This window comes from Phocoena sinus, chromosome 13, assembly GCF_008692025.1.
Source record: "Phocoena sinus isolate mPhoSin1 chromosome 13, mPhoSin1.pri, whole genome shotgun sequence".
NCBI classification, from domain to species: Eukaryota; Metazoa; Chordata; class Mammalia; order Artiodactyla; family Phocoenidae; genus Phocoena; species Phocoena sinus.
Genome location: NC_045775.1, coordinates 71,774,018 through 71,793,461, shown reverse-complemented (window position 1 = coordinate 71,793,461; position 19,444 = coordinate 71,774,018).

The following is a 19,444-nucleotide window of genomic DNA, read 5'->3' as shown; positions in this document are numbered from 1 at the left end:
GGAATGAATTAATGCCATTTACAACAACATGGATTGACCTAGAGATTGTCATACTGAGTGAAATAATCAGAGAAAGAGAAATATCATATGATATTGTTTACATATGGAATCTAAAAGAACAAAAAAGGATACAAATAAACTTATATACAAAGTAGAAATAGAGTTACAGAAATAGAAAATAAACTTATCGTCACCACTGTATAAGGGAGGGAGGGATAAATTGGAAGATTGGGATTGACATACACACACTACGTCCTATATATAAGGTAGATAACTAATAAGGACCTCCTGTATAGCACAGGGCACACTACTCAATATTCTGTAATGGCCTATATGGGAAAATAATCTACAAAAGATTGGATATATATATATATATATATATATATAACTGATTCATTTTGCTGTACACCTGAAACTAACACAACATTGTAAGTAAACTATACTCCAATTAAATTTTTTTTTAAAAAAGGTGGATTCACACCAAAGTTTGTTTGTCAGTGTTTTCACTGACTTCTGCTTCTCCTTTTCCTCCCCTTCTCCCACCATATTGAGCAGTAAGGGAAAAAGAAGAAAATGTTTCAATAAATTTGACAAATATGCCAAATATACCAAAGTGATTTAAAGAACCATAAAAAAAAATATTCTATGTGCAAAAGCCAGGCAACTGGACCACATATGTTTTCTAGGATTTCCTTTTCAGTTCCCAGACGGGCTCCTGTTTGCCTCAACTGAAATCACAACCTCAGGCAACTGAGATGTTGCCAGCCATTTGCTATTGTTTTGGAAATGCCCTAGGGGTAGGCTTCAACTCCTCATGAGCTGAGCTTGGAATCAAATCAAATTGCCACTTTATGTGTGAGAATAGAAATTTACCAGAGAACTACAAGTTTGAACAAATATTGACTATGCCCTAGAGATGGTACTTTGAACAGATCTCCAAAAGTGGTCGGATATCTGTTGTCCAAAGTGCTGTCTGATTTTGCTAACAGTAGCACTGGAAGGGGCGGGAATAACCCTAAGTTAAAATGTCCCAGACCCTGCTATTTTACCTAGGTTCAGTAATTTTCCAAGGATAGAAAACTTTCAGTTTATTCTATGGATTTTTTTTCAATTGCCAGATGTCCAAAATGGTTGATTTTAGTTGTTTTGTTTTTACTTTTTTGTTTTATACAGAGGGCAAGCTCACCTACTTCTCATCCACAATTCCAGAACTGATTAAACATTATTTTTACATTTATCATTAATCTCTTCTATATGCTTGCTGATTTTTCATTTATTTTGTCTGTCAGTGATAAAAATGTGTTAAATATCTTGCTATAATGATAGATTTGTTTCCTTTTCCTAGTTCTGTAATTTTCATCAATTATGAATATAGTTATGCCAGCTTTAATTTGATTATAATTTCCATAGCATATATTTTTCGATTCTCTCAGGTTTATGCATAATTAAGACACAATGTTTCTTTACAACAGGTATCTGGATTTTAAAATATTTATCTATTCTGACAATTTTTCTCTTTTAAGTGAAACTTTTGGCTCATTTACATTTATTGTAGTTAAACTATCACATTTAGGTTATCTCTATCACTATTTTTTGTGCTATTTGCACCCTTTTTAAAAAATTTCTCTCCTTTCTTATCCTAATTTTCTTCTTTTTTACAAATTTTTCATACATTTCTCTCCATTAGTTTGAAGGTTATATACTTTATTTCTACTATTTTAGTATTTTGATATGCACATTTAATTTATCATACCCACAATTTAATCTTCATATTTTTCATGATCTGAAAAATATTACAAGAATTGTGAAACATTTCAACTAATAATTACTAAAAATACATGGTATTATTATCATTTTAGATCTGCATTGTCATTTTTAACTGAACATTATACTTTTGTCTTATACACTCAAATTTTGTTGAGGTTTATCCATAGGGTCACCATTTTCTTTGTTCTTCATTAGTTTATGCTTCTCAGATATTCCACCTAAGACTGCTTTCCTTCTGTATGAACAATAATCTTAAACTTTCTACTGGTTGGTAGAAAATTGTATATTTGTCTGAATAAATCTTTACTTTGCCCTTGTTACCAAAAAAACTGTTTTGTCAGATATAGAATTCTAGATTGACAAGGATATTAATATATTGATAGTATCATTCTTGGTCATCTGGTTTCTATTATTTTTATTGAGAAGATAGCTATCAGTACAATTTTTAGCCCTTGTAAGATAGTCTTTCTTTTCTCTCTGGCTGCTTTAAAGTTAGTTTTTATTTTGATGTTATATTGATTAACTATGATGTATCTTGATGGGGATTTGTTTTTATTCCTCTTGATTAGGATTTTTGGCTTCCTGAATCCATGAGGTTGAAGTCTTTTATAAATTCTTAGAAATCTTTGTTTTAAACTGAATTATGTCTCCCCAAATTCTTATGTTAAATCCCAACCCCCAAAGTGATGGTATTTGGAGATGAGGCCTTTGGGAGGTAATTAGGCTTAGATGAGGCCATGAGGGTAAAGCACTATGATGGGATTACTGCCCTTATAAGAAAAGACACCAAAGATGTTTTCTTTATATCTCTCTCTTCCATGTAAGGACACAGCAAGAAAGTAGCTCTCTACAAGACAGGAAGAGAGCTGTCACCAGAAATCGAATTTGCTGGTGGATTAAAGCTTGGACGTCCCAGCTTTTGAACTGTGAGAAATAAACTTCCATTTTTTTAAGCTATCTTACCAATAGTATTTTCTTATGGCAGCCCAAGCTGAGCAACACAATTGTAAATCATTAATTCTTCAAATATTTCTTGGCTCAAAAAGTTTCCCTCTACTCTTCTATTTTTTTTTATTTCTGTCTCACTCTGCTACTCTCTAGCTATTTTTTTACCCAAATCTATCTTACAGTTAGTAATTTTTTAGTCACTAACCCTGTCCAATGTATTTATTTTAATTTTTAATTTTGGTTATATTACTTTTCAGCTCTAGAATGTTTGATTATTTTGTGAGTATAATTTACCTTTACTCTTAGTTTCTGATCTTTTATTTGGTGTGCAATTCCTTTTTTTAATTTAAGTATATTAACAAATTCTGATATTTTCTCCACTTGATAGTCACAATATCTGTTTTCATACAATTCAGCACTAATTTATTTTAACATCTTTACTGGAGTATAATTGATTTACAAGGTTGTGTTAGTTTCTGCAGTATAACAAGGAATCAGCTATATGTATACATATGTCACTATATCCCCTCCCTCTTGCACTTCCCTCCCACCCTCCCTATCTCAGCCTTCTAGGTGGTCACAAAGAACCAAGCTGATCTCCCTGTGCTGTGCAGCAGCTCCCCACTAGCTATTTTACATTTGGTAGTGTATATATGTGAATGCTACTCTCTCACTTTGTTCCAGCTATGCTTCCCCCTCCGTGTGTCCTCAAGTCCATTCTCTACATCTGTGTCTTTATTCCTATCCTGCCACTAGGTTCATCAGAACCTTTTTTTTTTTTTAAGATTCCATATATATGTGTTAGCATATGGTATTTGTTTTACTCTTTCTGACTTTCTTCACTCTCTATGAGAGATTCTAGGTCCATCTACTTCTCTATAAATAATTCAATTTTGTTTCATTTTATGGCTGAGTAATATTGCATTGTATATATGTGTCACATCTTCTTAATCCATTCATCTGTTGATGGACACTTAAGTTGCTTCCATGTCCTTGCTATTGTATATAGTGCAGCAATGAACATTGTGATACATGACTCTTTTTTTTTTTTAACATCTTTATTGGAGTATAATTGGCTTACAATGCTGTGTTAGTTTCTGCTTTATAACAAAGTGAATCAGCTATACATATACATATATCCCCATATCTCTTGCATCTCCCTCCTTCCCACCAGCCCTATCCCACCCCTCTAGGTGGTCACAAAGCACTGAGCTGATCTCCCTATGCTATGCAGCTGCTTCTCACTAGCTATAGGTTTTACATTTGGTAGTATATATATGTGAATGTTACTCTCTCACTTTGTTCCAGCTGACCCTTCCCCCTCCCCATGTCCTCAAGTCCATTCTCTACCTCTGTGTCTTTATTCCTGTCCTGGCCCTAGGTTCATCAGAGCCATATATATGTATTTTTTTTTCAGATTCCATAAATATGTGTTAGCATACGGTATGTGTTTTTCTCTTTCAGACCTACTTTACTCTGTGTGATAGACTCTAGATCCATCCACTTCACTACAAATAACTCAAATTCCTTTCGTTTTATGTTTGAGTAATATTCCATTGTATATATATGCCACATCTTCTTTATCCATTCATCTGTCAGTGGACACGTAGGTTGCTTCCATGTCCTGGCTATTGTAAATGGAGCTGCAACGAACATTGTGGTACATGACTCTTTTTGAATAATGGTTTTCTCAGGGTATATGCCCAGTAGTGCGATTGCTCTGTCATATGGTAGTTCTATTGTTAGTTTTTTCAGGAACCTCTATACTGTTCTGCATGGTGGCTGTATCAATTTACATTCCCACCAAGAGTGAAAGAGGGTTCCCGTTTCTCCACACCCTCTCCAGCATTTATTGTTTGTAGATTTTTTGATGATGGCCGCTCTGATTGGTGTGAGGTGATACCTCACTGTTGTTTTTATTTACATTTCTCTAATGATTAGTGACGTTGAACATCCTTTCATGTGTTTGTTGGCAATCTGTATGTCTTCTTTGGAGAAACGTCTATTTAGGTCTTCTGCCCAGTTTTCGTTTGGGTTGTTTGTTTGTTTTTTCATATTGAGCTGCTTGTATATTTTGAAGATTAATCCTTTTACAGTTGCTTCATTTGCAAATATTTTCTCCCATTCTGAGGGTTGTCTTTTCGTCTTGTTTAGGGTTTCCTTTGCTGCGCAAAAGCTTTTAAGTTTCATTTGGTACCATTTGTTAATATCTGTTTTTATTTATACTTCTCTAGGTGGTGGGTTAAAAAGGATCTTGTTGTGATTTATGTCATAAAGTGTTCTGCCTATGTTTTCCTCTAAGAGTTTTATAGTGTCTGGCTTTACATTTAGATCTTTAATCCATTTTGAGTTATTTTTGTGTATGGTATTAGGGAGTGTTCTAATTTCATTCTTTTACATTTAGCTGTCCAGTTTACCCAGCACCACTTATTGAAGAGTCTGTCTTTTCTCCATTGTACATTCTCACCTCCTTTATCAAAGGTAAGGCAACCATATGTGCATGGCTTTATCTCTGGGCTTTCTATCCTGTTTCATTGATCTATATTTCTGTTTTTGTGCCAGTACCATACTGTCTTGATTACTGTAGCTTTGTAGCATAGTCTGAAGTCAGGGAGCATGATTCCTCCAGCTCTGTTTGTCTTAGTCAAGATTGCTGTGGCTATTCGGGGTCCTTTGTGTTTCCATATAAATTGTGAATTTTTTTGCTCTAGTTCTGTGAAAAATGCCATTGGTAGTTTGATAGGGATTGCATTGAATCTGTAGATTGCTTAGGGTAGTATAGTCATTTTCACAATGTTGATTCATCTAATCCAACACATGTTATAACTCTCCATCTGTTTGTATCACCTTTAATTAATTTCATCAGTGTCTTATAGTTTTCTGCATATAGGCCTTTTGTCTGCTTAGGTGGGATTATTTCTAGGCATTGTATTCTTCTTGTTGCAATGGTAAATGTGAGTGTTTCCTTAATTTTTGTTCCAAATTTTTCATCATTAGTGTATCGGAATTCAAGAGATTTCTGTGCTTTAATTTTGCATCCTGTTACTTTACCAAATTCACTGGTTAGCTCTAGTGGTTTTCTGGTAGCATTTTTAGGATTCTCTATGTATAGTATCATGTCATCTGCAAACAGTGACAGCTTTACTTTTCTTTCCTCATATGGACACATTTTATTTATTTTCTTCTCTGATTGCTGTGACTAAAACTTCCAAAACTATGTTGAATAATAGTGGTGAGCATGGACAAACTTGTCTTGTTCCTGAAATTCGTGGAAACGGTTTCAGTTTTTCAGAATTGAGAACAATATTGGCTGTGAGTTTGTAATATATGGCCTTTATTATGTTGAGGTGGGTTCCCTCTTTGGCTACTTTCTGGAGGATTTTTGTCATAAATGGGTGTTGACTTTTGTCAAAAACTTTTTCTGCATCTATTGAAATTATCATACGGTTTTCATCCTTCAATTTGACAGTATAGTGTATCACATTGATTGATTTGCATATGTTGAAGAATCCTTGCATTCCTGGGATAAACCCGCTAGATCATGGTGTATGATTCTTTTAATGTGTTGTTGGATTCTGTTTGCTAGTGTTTTGTTGAGGAGTTTTGCCTCTATGTTAATCAGTGATATTGGCCTATAATTTTCTTTTTTGTGACATCTTTGTCTGGTTTTGGTATCAGGGTGATGCTGGCCTCGTAGAATGAATTTGAGAGTGTTCTTCCCTCTGCTATATTTTGGAAGATTTTGAGAAGGATAGGTGTTAGCTCTTCTTTAAATGTTTGATAGAATTCACCTGTGAAGCCATCTGGTCCTGTGCTTTTATTTGTTGGAAGATTTTTAATCACAGGTTCAATTTCAGTGCTTGTGATTTGTCTCTTCATATATTCTATTTATTCCTGGTTCAGTCTTGGAAGGTTGTACTTTTCTAAGTATTTGTCAATTTCTTCCAGATTATCCATTTTATTGGCATATGGTTGGTTGCAGTAATCTGTCATGATCCTTTGTACTTCTGCAGTGTCAGTTGTACTTCTCCTTTTCATTTCTAATTCTGTTGATTTGAGTCTTTTATCTTTTTTTCTTGATGCTTCTGGCTAATAGTTTAATATTTTTTTTATCTTCTCAAAGAACCAACTTTTAGTTTTATTGATCTCTGCTATTGTTTCCTTCATTTCTTTTTCATATATCTTTTATCTGCTCTTTATGGTTTCTTTCCTTCTGTTAACTTTGAAGTTTTTTGTTCTTCTTTCCCTAATTGCTTTAGATGTAAGTTTAGGTTGTTTATTTGAGATTTTTCTTGTTTCTTAGGTAGAGTTCATTGCTATAAACTTCCCTCTCTGAACTGCTTTTGCTGCATCCCAAACTGCTTTTGCTGGACCCATAGTTTTCAGTTTCATTTGTTTCTAGTTATTTTTTGATTTCCTCTTTGATTTCTTCAGTGATCTCTTGGTGATTTCATAGCATACTGTTTTGCCTCCATGTATTTGTATTTTTTACCATTTTTTCCCTGTAATTTATATATAGTCTCATAGTGTTGTCTGAAAAGATAATTTATATGATTTCTATTTTCTTAAATTTACCAAGGCCTGATTTGTGACCCAAGATATGATCTATCCTGGAGAATGTTCCATTAGCACTTGAGAAGGAAGTGTTTTCTGTTGTTTTTGGATGGAGTGTCCTATAAATATTAATTAAGTCCATCTTGTTTAATATATCATTTAAAGCTTGTATTTCTGTATTTATTTTCATTTTGGATGCTCCGTCTATTGGTGAAAGTGGGGTGTTTAAGTCCCCTACTGTGGTTGTGTTACTGTCAATTTCCCCTTTTATGGCTGTTTACATTTGCCTTATGTATTTAGGTGCTCCTATGCTGGGTTTATAAATATTTACAATTGTTATATCTTCTTGGATTGATCCCTTGATCATTATGTAGTGTCCTTCTGTGTCTCTTGTAATAGTCTTTGTTTTAAAGTCTATTTTGTCTGATATGAGAATTGTTACTCCAGCTTTCTTTTGATTACCATTTGCATGGAATATCATTTTCCATCTCTGCACTTTCAGTCTTTATGTGTCCCTAGGTCTGAAGTGGGTTTCCTGTAGACAGCATATATATGGATCTTGTTTTTGTATCCATTCAACCAATATGTCTTTTGGTTGGAGCATTTAATCCATTTACATTTAAGGTAGTAATCAATGTGTAAGTTCCTATTATCATTTTCTTAATTGTTTTGTTTTTGTAGGTCTTTTCCTTCTCTTGTGTTTCCTGCCCAGAGAAGTTCCTTTATCATTCCTTGTAAAGCTTGTTTCTGTGGTGTTGAATACCCTTTTTGTTTGTTTGTTTTTTTTGTGGTATGCGGGCCTCTCACTGTTGTGGCCTCTCCCATTACAGAGCACAGGCTCCAGACACACAGGTTCAGTGGCCATGGCTCACGGGTCTAGCCGCTCCGCAGAACGTGGGATCTTCCCTGACCAGGACACGAACCCATGTCCCCTGCATTGGTAGGCAGACTCTCAACCACTGCACCACCAGGGAAGACCTGAATACTCTTAACTTTTAACTTTTACTTGTCTGTAAAGGTTTTAATTTCTCCATCGAATCTGAATGCGATCTTTGCTGGGTAATCTTGGTTGTAAGTTTTTCCCTTTCATCATTTTTTTTTTTTTTTTTTAACTGTACATGGTCCTCTCACTGTTGTGGCCTCTCCCGTTGCATAGCACAGATTCCAGATGCACAGGCTCAGCAGCCATGGTTCATGGGCCCAGCCGCTCTGCAACATGTGGGATCTTTCTGGACTGGGGCACAAACCTGTGTCCCCTGCATCGTCAGGCAGACTCTCAACCTCTGTGCCACCATGGAAGCCCTCTTTCATCACTTTAAATATATTCTGGCACTCCCTTCTGATTTCTGTAATTTCTGCTGAAAGTTCAGTTGTTAACCTTATGGGGAATTCCCTTGTATGTTAGCATTTTTTCATCTTTTCATCACTTTAAATATATTCTGGCACTCCCTTCTGATTTCTATAATTTCTGCTGAAAGTTCAGTTGTTAACCTTATGGGGAATTCCCTTGTATGTTAGCATTTTTTCCCTTGCTGCTGTTAATAGTTTTTTTTTTTTTTTGTATTTAATTTTTTATAGTTTGATTAATATGTGTCTTGGAAAGTTTCTCCTTGGATTTATCCTATATGGGACTCTCTGGACTTTGTGGACTTGATTGACTATTTCCTTTCCCATATTAGGGAAGTTTTCAACTATAATCTATTCAAATATTTTCTCAGTCCGTTTCTTTCTCTCTTCTTCTTCTGGGGCCCCATAATTCAAATGTTGGTGCATTTAATGTTGTCCCAGATGTGTGTGAGTCTGTCCTCAATTCTTTTTATTCTGCTCTGTGGCAGTTATTTCCACTATTTTATCTTCCAGGTCACTTATCTGTTCTTTTGCCTCAGTATTCTGCTATTGATTCCTTCTAGAGAATTTTTAATTTCATTTATTGTGTTATTCATAATTGTTTGTTTGCTCTTTAGTTATTCTAGGTTCTTAAGTGTTTCTTGTATTTTCTCCATTCTATTTCCAAGATTTTGGATCATCTTTACTATCATTACTCTGAATCCTTTTTCAGGTAAACTGCCTCTTTACTCTTTATTTGTTAGGTCTGTTAGGTTTTTACTTTGCTCCTTCATCTGTTTCATATTTCTCTGTCTTCTCATTTTGTTTAACTTACTGTGTTTGTGGTCTCCTTTTTGCAGGCTGCTTATTTGTAGTTCCTGTTATTTTTTGTGTCTGCCTCCAGTGGGTGAGGTTGGTTCAGTGGCTTGTGTAGTCATCCTGGTGGAAGAGACTGGTGCCTGTGTTCTGTTGGGTGGGGCTGGATCTTGTATTTCTGGTGGGCAGTGTCGCATCCAGTGGTGTGTTTTAAGGTGTCTATGAACCTAATATGATTTTAGGCAGCCTCTCTGTAATGGGTGGGGTTGTGTTCTTGTCTTGCTAATTGTTTGTCATGGAGCATCCAACACTGGAGTTTGCTCAACATTGGGTGGAGCTGGGTCTTAGTGTTTAGACAGAGATCTCTGGGTGAACTCTCCCTGATTTATTTACATGGGACCGGGAAGTCTCTCTTGGTCCATTGTCCTGGACTCAGCTCTCCCACTTCAGAGGCTCAGGCCTGACACCTGCTGGAGCACCAAGACCCTGTCAGCCACAACATTCAGAAGAAATGAAGGGAAAAAAAAGCAAGAAAAGGGCTTCCCTGGTGGCGCAGTGGTTGAGAGTCCGCCTGCCCATGCAGGACACATGGGTTCGTGCCCCAGTCCAGGAAGATCCCACATGCCACAGAGTGGCTGGGCCCGTGAGCCATGGTCACTGAGCCTGCACGTCCAGAGCCTGTGCTCCACAACGGGAGAGAACACAACAGTGAGAGGCCCATGTACCACAAAAAAAAAAGCAAGAAAAATAAAATTAAATAAATAAAAAGAAAAATAATAAAATTTTTAAAATATTAAAAATAAAAAAGTTTTTAAAGTTGAAAACAATCAAACCAATAAAGAAATCCACCAATGATAACAAGCACTAAAAACTAAAATAAAGTAAACATAAAAATCAGAAACAAATCAGTTCCAGACAGCAAACCTCAAGGCTACATATGGTCCCACAGTCTACCACTTCAATTTTGGAAACATTTGTTGTCTGTTTAGATATTCCACAGAGGAAGGGTTCATCAAGTTAATTGTGGGAATTTAATCTGCTCCTCCTGATGCTGCACAAAGAAATTTCCCTTTCTATTGTTTGTTCGAACAGCTTCAGGTGTTCAGCTTTGGTTTTGGCCCCACCCCTGCGTTTAGGTTGCCCTCTGGCATCTCTTCCCCATCAAGACAGGAGTGGCGTTAAAGCAGTGGCTGATTAGGGCTCTCTTGCTCTATCAGGCCAGGGAGAGGGAGGTGTATGGTAGTCATAAATGGAATGTGGAGCAAGCCTCCAGCAGCTGAGTCCAGCATGACACTGCAACAGCCTGAGGCACACCATGTGTTCTCCTGGGGAAGTTGTCCCTGGATCTTGGAACCCTGGCAGTGGCATGCAGCACAGGCTCCTGGGGTGTGTGGGGTGGGTGATAACTGTGTTTACACACAGGATTCTTGGTGTCTGTAGCAGCAGCATTAGCATATCATGTCCAAATCTGGGGGCTGAGCTGATAGCCATGGCTCCTGCCAGTCTCTGGAGCTCACTTAGGTGGTGCTCTGCCTTCTGTAGGTACTCGAGGAAGGAATCTCCTCTCCTCATGCACCCTGAAACAATGGTGTCTTGCCTCTTTGGAAGATCCAGACTTTTTCCCTGACTCCCTCCCAGCTAATTGTGGTGCACTAGATCCCTTCAGGCTGTCTTCACACAGCCAACTCCAGTCCTCTCCCTGGGATCTGAACTTTGAAGCCAAAGCCTCAGATCCCAGCCCCCACCCACCCAGGGCATGAGCAGACAAGCCTCTCAGGCTGGTGAGTACTGGTCGGCACTGATCCTCTGTGTGGGAATCTCTCTGATTTGCCCTCTGCACCCCTGTTGCTGGGCTCTCCTCCATGGCTCCAAAGCTTCCCCCCTGCCCAAACCCTCTCTCCAGCAGTGAAGGAGCTTCCTAGTGTGTGGAAACTTTTCCTCCTTCACAGCTTCATCCTAGAGGTGCAGGTCTGTGCCTATTCTTTTGTCTCTGATTTTGCTTTTTTCTTTTGCCCTACCCAGGTATGTGGGGATTTTTTTTTTTTTGCCTTTTGGGAAGTCTGAGGTCTTCTGCCAGCGTTCAGTAGGTGTTCTGCGGTAATTGTTCCACATGTAGATGTATGTTTGATGTATTTTTGGAGAGGAAGGTGATCTCCACATCTTACTCCTCAACCATCTTGAAGGTTCCCTTCTGATTTTTACTATTTTCTTTCTTCTGATTGCTTTTTTCCCCTTCTTTTTCTAAGTTCTTGAGATGGGGGCTTAGATTATTGATTCTAATTTTTCCTCTTTTATAAGGTGTGCATCTAGTACTATTTCTTTTCTTTTCAGCTCTGCTTTAGCTGTGCACCACAGGTTGTGACACATTGTATTTTCATTTTCTTTATGTTCCATATACTTTAGAATATCGATTTAGAGCTCCTCTTGGAGCCATGATTGTTTAGAAGTGTTTTTTAGGTTTTGTTTCCAAGTATTTACACATTTTTCTGTTATCTTTATTGGCTTCTAGTTTGATTCCATTGTTGATGGGAACATACTCTATATGACTTTTTAAAAATTTTATTCAGGTTTTTAATGGCCCTGAATACTATCTATCTTGGTATATGTTCTGTTATCATTTGAAAAGAATGTGTTGTTCAGTAGAGGGATTATATTTCATGTGATTATTGATATATTGAGACACAAGTCTTACATTTTATTTTTGTTTTTTATTTGTTCTCTCTGTTTTTTTCCCAATGTTTTCTTTTTAATGGCTTCCTTTCAATTATGTAAACATTTCTTTGCATTCCATTTAGATTTCCCTATAGTGATTTGAGGGATATCTCTTACAGTGTTTAATAGAGGTATTATATTTTATATATACCATATCACAGTCTACTGGTGTCACAGTCTTACCAGTTTAAGTATAGAAACCCTATTTCCTTCATGTCTCTTTACTCTCCTCATTTACCATATAGTTTCTTAAATATTTTCTCAACATACACTAAGAGCAACATCAGATGATATTATAAGTTTTTTGAATCAAGCATCAAAAACTATTTTAAAAACTCAAGAGAAGTCAAATCTACTATATTTACCCATATTTTTGTTACTGTGTTCTTTCTTCCTTCTTGATATGTCCAAGGCTCCTGTTTTTATCGTTTCCTCTCTGTTTAGAGTTATCATTTAGCCATTCTTTTAAAGTAATTCTATTGGTAACAAATCTTAATTGTTCTTCATCTGAGAGTTTCTTGATTTCTTCTTCATTTCTGATGGATATTTTCTAGAGTGGAATGGACTAATATATACTAACAAATGTAAAATAGATAGCTAGTGGGAAGCAGCCACATAGCACAGGGAGATCAGCTTGGTTCTTTGTGACCACCTAGAGGGGTGGGATAGGAAAGATGGGAGGGAATGCAAAAGGGAGGTGATATGGGATATACGTATATGTATAACTGATTCACTTTGTTATAAAGCAGAAACTAACACACAATTTTAAACCAGTTATACTCCAATAAAGATGTTTAAAACAAACAAACAAAGGATTCCAGAGGGTCCATTCTTTTCTTTCAGCACCTGAAAAATCTTGTTAATTTCTTTCTGGTTTCCATAATTTCTAATGAGAAATGTACTGTCATATAAATGTTTTTCATTTTTCTCATTGCTTTAGAAAAATTTTATTTTCTTTTTTTCTCTTATTGCTTTAGAAAAATTTTATTTTCTTTAGCTTTCGAATTTTGACTGTAATGTGTTTTGGTGTGGATTTCTTTGTCACATCCTGTTTGCATTTGCTCATTTTCTTAAATTTGTCCATTGATATATGTTGTCAAATTTGGAGAGTTTCACATTATTTCTTCAAGAATCTTTTCAGCCCCAATCTCTTTCTCTTCTTCTTTGATTCCAAGACATATCTATATTAGAGTTTTTAATATAGTTCCACAGGTCCCTGAGGTGCTATCAATATTTTTCATGCTATTTTCTCTCTTTCTTTTGTTCTTTAATTTATTAATTTCTATTACTCTTTTCTCCAGTTCACTATCTTTTTCTCTGCCTCTCTATTCCACTGTTGTATTCATCTACTGAACTTTCTATTTTGATTATTATATTTTTCAGTTTTGTAATTTCTGTTTAGTTCTATTTATCTTCTATTCTTTGATTTTCTATTTCTGGGCTGACACTTATTTTCTGATTTACTGCAAGCATGTTTGTAATTTCTCATTGAGATATTTTTACCATAGTGCTTTAATATATTTGTCCAATAATTCTAACACCTGTCATTTCAGTGTTATATCTATCTTTTTTTTTTTTTTTTCAATCAGTTTGAGATTTAGCAGGTTCTTAGAATGAGGAGTGATTTTCAGTTGAATCCTGATCATTTTTGCATAATGTCATGAAACTTTTGATCTTTTTTACACTTTCTGTTTTAGCTGACTTTTTCTGACACCACTCTTTCAATGAAGAAAATTGCCTTCTCATTATTAACAGGAGGAGATAGAAGCTCAGATTCTCCAGTTGGATAATGAGGACACTTAAGGGAGGGTATTCCTCACTACTGTTGAGTGGGAGTGAGAGTTCTGGCTGCATGTGGTCTCCACTGACACTGTGGTTAAGTTGACTTAATAATTACTAGGCAAGGATGAAAGTCCTCACTCTCCACTAGGTCTCCTGTGACATCACTCCACTGGGAATGAATGTGGTCCTTGTTACTGATGTGAGTGTAAGTCTAAGCATCCACATGGTTTCTACTGACCCTCAGTGTGTGTGAAGTTGTTACTGCCTAGCAGGAATGAAGGTCCTGACTTCCTACTCATCCTACTCTGACCCCAATCAGAGCGATTTTGGCATACTTTATTAGAGTCTCCTAAGGGCAGAAACTTGGGCTTCCCATGTGATCTGTGTTGTCATAGGTGCAGGTGAGACTGTAATAGGGAAGAACAAATCTGACTCCATATTAGATCTGTTCCTTTTACTTTAAACTTCGGATTCTCTTTCCTGTGCTTAGTCAGGCTGCCTTGCACATTTTGTAAAAGAATGTTGCCTATAGCCTGAAATATACAGATAGCCTATTCTCGGGCTCTGACCTTTGAAAGTCCATTCATATGGAGATAAAAATTTGCAGAACAAAAAGTAAGATTTGTCTTGTTGGAGGTTTATAGAGACGTCATAGCCTGACCTATGTGGACTTCTGCATGAACAAAAGATTCTTATACCAAGAAGTTTGTGACACCTATCATGCACTTCTTCACCTTGCCTTTAAAAGGACTTTGCTGAAACCCTTGGAGGAGTTCAGGGTTTTCTGAGCATGAGGCACCTGTCTCCTTGTATGACCATGCAATAAACCTTTCTCTGCTCCAAATTCCGACATTTTGGTTTGTTTGGCCTCACTGTATATCAGGCACAGGAACTTGTGTTAGGTAACAAGAGCACAGTTTTTTTTCTGTGATGCTTGGCTGGAGTAGAGAAGATGTGGTCTAAATGTTTTCTGTCTTGCTGAGCTATTTTCCTGGTTCTTGACTAGAGAGTTCAGACTTTTGTTTTTCCTTTTGTTTTCTTTTTGGCCTTTGCCCATTAGTGTTTCTGGGTTGCTAGCTTCTTCTGCTCCAAGTCTGGGATGAGTGAGGCAAAAAAGAAATTTCAGGAAATTCACCACCATGTCATTCCTCAGGTTACAAGTTCCCTAGGAGGTCTCCCTTCTTCTTTTCACTTTTCAGAGTCTTCTTATGTTGGGTTTATATATAATGCCCATATATTTAATTGTACTCAGGAAAATGGGAAACATATATCCACTCAATTTTCCTGAAAGCAGAAGTTTCAGATTGAGTGTTTTATATATTTTATTTCCAATATTGAATTATTTATATCTCTCTTAAAATACTTTTATAGGTTACCATTGAGTTTGTAATATACATCTTAAATAATCACAGTCAACCTTCAAATAATATTACCACTTCATGTATAGGATAAGGACATTATTAACACTTGACTCCAATCCCCTCCATCTATTTTTTGCCAATATTATATCAATGTACTTTACCTTTTACATATTATATAAACATACTGGCTATTGATAATCTTTTTACTTTAGGCAATCATTCTTTAGAACAATTAAAATACAAAAAATAATATTTTATTTACCTTAATTATGTCACTTAGAGCACTCTTCCATTTCTTTGTGTAGATGAAAGTTGCTCTTTGGTTTCATAGTCTTTCTGCCTAGAGAACTTCATCTTAACATTTCTTAGAGAGCAAGGATGCTGGCAGTGAATTTTTTCTGTTGTTTGTTTATCTGAAAAAATAGTATTTATCTTTTATATGTTAAAGGTATATTTGCTGGTGGAGAGGGTCCCCCCTAACCCTTTTTGGACTTTAAAGACATTACTCTGTTGTCTTCTGATTTTCATAATAATTTTAACAAATGTTATAAGTAATTTTAATTCTTATTTTCATTCCTCTATATATGTGTCTTTTATCTCTGATTAGCTTCCAGATATTTTATTTATCTTTAGTTTTCAAGAGTTTTCTTGGATATATATGTGTGTATGTGTGAATGTGTCTGGGTGGATGAGGGGAAGATTTATTTTGTTTAGTCTTATGTAAGATTTTTGGATCTATTGCTTGGTATCTTCATCTCTGTTACAGTGTTTTTATATCTACCATTTATATATTATTTTTTATTATAGTTTCTATCTTTCTTCTGAAATCCCCCACCTGTCCATTCATATTATACACCTTTTCTACTAGTGCCTTTAACATATTAATCATAATTATTTATATTTCTCACCTTAATGTTTTAATATCAGTGTAATATTTGAATTTTACTGTTGATTTTGTCCTTTGCCAGTGTTTTGATTTTTCCCTATTCATTTGTATGTTTCATAATTTTTGGTTAAAAGAGATATAGTTTTGTAAGGCAATAGAGACTGAGTTAAATTTTATTTATTCTTGGAAATGGGCTTTCCTCTCCTTCACATTCTCTGCATGAAGCACTGAGTAAATTTAGTTAAGAGTTGAGCTGAGTTTGGGCTTTTTTGTTATTATGGTTTTACTCGGTTCATCACCATTCTTCAAATTCTTCTAACATTACCTCTGTTTAGGGTAAGGGCTAGAGGATTATTTATAATGTCTTTTCAATTCTCCATTTAAATTTTCTCTTTGCTCCTTTATCACAAATAGGGTATCACTTCAAGTTCCTGGTCCTTCCCAAACAGTATTTTGGATTGCTCTTACTTGTTCTTTTCACACTTGCTAGCTTTCAGGGTGGCCTGAATGAGAGGGTCTTCACTCTTGTTCTGGTTCAGCCTCAGTCTCAGGTGGATACTATATCCCTAAGTAGCATGTGTAGGTCTTTCTCAGTGATCCTGCCCTGCCCCTAGTGGTAGGGGATCTTTAACAATCTGGCCATCTGGTCCTAGGATGTTTTATCTGCCCCTTCCCCAAGGAATGAAGCAGTTTTGTTTGTCTGTTTTCCTTTCACCAGTGTTGATAGATATTTATCTGTGCTCTGACTGTGACAGACTTCACTGTCGTTCTCCCAGCTGATTAAGACTTTTCTTCTGTGGAGATACAGGGAAGAAGTATCCAGGCAAGGTTTCAAGCCTTCCCCACAGCAGCCACTGTTCCCTTTCCCAAGGTCTTCACCATAAGAGATGCTCTTTGTAGTCTCTTGCCCTGTCCCCAACATTTCTCATGAGTAATTAGTGATGTCAGTGAAGAAGAGCATATGAGTTGGAGTGAATTTCTCTTGAGCTTGGAGTTTCCAGGATTTCTATACTTTCATGCTAACCCACAGTCAGCCTTCAGCTATTGGTTTACATTTATTAAAAATTATTCTTAATGACTTGTATGATGATTTGTGTCTTCCTTAGAAAACTGTCGACCAAAAATATGCACAACATAGAAGTTGAGAATTATGCTTTATTAGGCAGATTTACTGAGGACTTAAGCCTTTTTACAGTCTCTCATATAGCTCTGAAGGATTGTTCCAAATAGGTAAGATGAGGGCCAGGATATATAGGAGTTTTTGCAAAAACAAACAAACAAAAACAAAACAAAACAGAAACAAGTAGTTGGACGTCAAATGATTACTGCTAATTAAAGAAAACCCAGACATCTCAAGTTAATGAATTTAGCACTTTTCTATATATGGGAAGATACAAGAGTCTGGGCTCACTGAAATTATTCTTTTGATACGTGCCTTAACTATCTAGGGTCAGTGTCCCTTTTTTTTCTTCATCCTGAATTTCCCTCAGAGTTTATCATCTGGGCTGTTACAGTGGCTGGTGGCTTTATGATCATGACATCCTTTGTTTACTGAAATGCCAGGTGACATTCTTTGTCCACATAAGGAAGTACTAATATTAATTCTATTCTTGGAAGAGTGTCATTCTGATATTTGGGTTAGTTGATTTCTCTGTAAATTCAGCTCTCTGATGTGTTCCAGAAGGTTGTGATTTTGTAGATTACCTAACTTTTGTTGTTTTTCTAACGGTGGGAGTGAAGTTCCTTCCAACTTCCATATACTAAGACAAAGTTGAAAGTTACAGTGACATTTTAAAGTAAATTGTACAATGGCATGTGTAGCTCTAAAATATAAAGGTATACTCTAGCCAAAATTTAGAATTACAAGTAACTAAATATGAGTACAAAGATAATTCAGCCCTTAGTGTCTTAAATGTTATGTGAAGTTTAATGAATATGGAATAGTATGCTTTAGATCATTCCAGAACACCCACATTAATTAAGTGAACGCTACATATATCAAAGCTCTAAAACAATCTCAGAAGAGAAAACTTACACTATACAGGTGCATAAAGCTCTTCCAGTGTCTTTCTGAATAGCAGGGAAAGAGGAAATCAAAAAGGGTTTGCAGACTTTGGAAGAATAAGCTGTCTCTAATTGCTAGCTAAATTCCTGAAATTAAATGAAATATGTGTAAGTTATGTACAAAGGTAAAAGATTGAACTAACTTCCTAGAATCTTCTCTACTTGGGGGCTTTCATTTACAGCTCTCCCTTACAAAATGTTCCCCTAAACTTCAGGGATTATTGTATCTACAGACACAAGTAGAAAAGCTATTTGGGGTTCACTTTCATAATGCTGGGTGTTTTAGAATTTCTTCTAACAGAAGCAGTGTTTTTATTCTAGCAAAAGAGATATAGTGCAATTATATCCTCAAATATTTCTAAAATAAGTGAATTTTATAAAAGGAGGATAAAATGAGTCACATTTCCAATAAAACACTAACCAATCCCAGATTTTAACTAATAGTCAACATTATAAATGTTTTCTTTCAAAATCAGCCTGCACGTATCCTTGAAAAATTCTTGCACTCAGAGTTATCTAGATATTACTACAAGAAAACAGAAAAGGAAGAGTGGAGGAAGACTGCTGAAACCTTTACTTTCTTTTTAATTTATCTTTGAGAGAAGCAACTATTTTTATCTTGCTGATTTATTTGTGAGACATAAGAAAGAAGCCTGTAGTGGAACATTCTTCTGAACTGGATATGAGCATCAAGGAAAACCAAAAGGGATGCTTTGGTTAAAATAAAAGCCGACCCTACTAGTGCCCTGATTGTGAGTCATGGATTTTGTGACAGATGTTGTTTGAAATCATTTCCTTTGTTGATTAACATTCATTCTCACCTGTTCTATACTGCTTGGTCCCTGATGAGCTGACCCTGAGAATAAAGGTGTTTTTGTGAAATTTTCAATTCTGTTCCCTGCCACTTGGAGTTCAAAGTTTGTCTGAACTCCATGAGCTTTCTTGATTCACATGCAACTTTTGGGCCTTTGAAATTTACCCAGTAAGAAAAGAACAAGGTTTTGGCCAGTATTAGATTAAAATCCTAGGATAATTTTGAGATCTTGTAAAACCCATTGTATACAACATATGTCACAAACATAACAGGAAGAACCCCATCTGATATCCATGACCCCTGGAGGTTGCTCCATCTGATAGGGATAGAGTAGGATAAAATGATAGGGATAGAGTAGGATTATTAAATAGTTAGATCAGAAATCCCATTAGGGGATTGTAGTTAGAGAGGGAA